Here is a 1739-nt window from a genome sequence, read left to right as displayed (position 1 = left end):
CGGGGCCCCAACGACGCCCACTGAGCAGGAAACCGAGCCCAGCCGCCGGCCCCTCGGTCGCCCCGCTCCGCCTCAGCCCGGCTCCCCACGCCGCAGGCACAGGGGGCGGGCCGGGGGCGGGCCGCGGCCCGGAGCCCTCGGCCTCCTCCTCCTCCTCCTCCTCCCGGCCCTCTGCCCGTCCGCGCCGCGCGGGAGGGGGCGTGGCCGCCGAGGCGCGCGCGCTCCGCGGGGGCGTGCGGGAGGCCCGGGCTTCCGCGCTCGCTCCGCTCGCTTGACAGCGCCGGGCGGAGGGGCGGGCGGGGGGCGGAGCCTCGGGCGGGGCGGGGCGGGGCCCGGCCGAGCCCTCAGCCCCGGGTCCCGCCGTGGCTGGGCCCGATGATGGACGGCGCGCGCGCCCCGGTCGCCAGCGAATCCGGCGAGGGGGCGGGCGGGGCCGCGCGCGGCCGCCGGCCAACCCGGTGGCGCCTGACCGCCTCGCGCGCTCGTAACTGACAGCGCGCGGGAAGCCCCCGAGCCGCCGCCTGCCCTGAGGCGCGGTCCCCGCGCCCGCTTCCCCGGCCGCGCAGGGAGCGGGGAGGAGACGCCCCTGCGGCTTCCACACGGCAGCCGGGGCCCGTTGGCTCGGCCGCCTCTGTGCTCCTTTGTAACTGCCTCCCGCGCCAGCCCTCCGCCTCCGGGCGGGGGAAGGGTGGCTCGGGGATTGCATCCGCACCTGCTGTGTGGAGGCGGGAGCTGCTTTTTCCCTCGCCATTGGCTCGGCCGCAGTGGTGGGCACACGCGGCACGCCGGGATATGTAGTTCTGGGCTGGCGGTGGCGACGAGCGCGCATGCGTGGCGGCGGTGCCCGGCAGGTGCCTTCGGGGCGGGTCAGCGCTGAGGCGCCCGGGCTCAGCCTCGCTGCAGCTTCACAAAGCGGGAGGCGCTCTCCGGCGCGCTGTGCTGGACTAGGCGCGTTGTTGCTGGATTAAAACCAGATGAATTACCGTGGTGCTGTTGTTTTCCCCCGATGCTTGTGCTGCTGTTTCCTGCGGCTTCGGCCCCGCTCAGCCTGGCTGGTTTGGAGCGACAGCTGGGCAAGCCGAAGCTGGTCGTGGCAGTTATGGTGGATCTACAATAACCACCTCCATGGCAAAGCCTGTTAGTGTTACTCAGATTTGGAAAAAAAATGGTGCCCAGGTGCAAATTTTGTCCGTTAAAATTTTCCATGCCATATGGCCAAGTTGTTTGTCAAGTGCAAAATCATCAGCCTCCATAATGATTAGTGGCCCAGAACAACTCTCTTACAAGGGAAAGCTGAGAGATTTGGGATTTTTCAGTAGTGAGAAGAGGAGGCTTAAGGGTTAACCTTTTCTGCAGCCTTCCAGTACCTAAAGGGAGCCTACAAGAAAGATGGAGAGAGACTATTTGCAAGAACTATCTGTAGGACAATGGGGGTATGGCTTCAGTCTGAGAGTAGGTTTAGATTAGATACTAGGAAAAAATTCTTTAGTGTGGAGGGCTGGGACATTGGAACAGGTTGCCCAGAGGAGTTGTGGATGCTCCATCCCTTTAAGTCTTCAAGGCTAGGCTGGATGGAGTTCTGAGCAACCTGGCCTAGTAGAATGAGTCTCGCATGGCAGAAGGGTTGGAACTAGATGATATTTAAATTCCCTCCCTGTGCAGGGCATTCTATGATTCTAGGATAAGTCAAAGATGAAAGCAGGTCTTTACCAGCTGTTCAACAGTTTCATCCTTCAAAG

Source organism: Melozone crissalis, unplaced genomic scaffold (genome assembly GCF_028551555.1).
Source record: "Melozone crissalis strain CALT ecotype California unplaced genomic scaffold, PUWL_Pcris_2 ptg000016l_1, whole genome shotgun sequence".
Lineage (NCBI taxonomy): Eukaryota > Metazoa > Chordata > Aves > Passeriformes > Passerellidae > Melozone > Melozone crissalis.
This window is presented reverse-complemented; position numbering follows the sequence as displayed.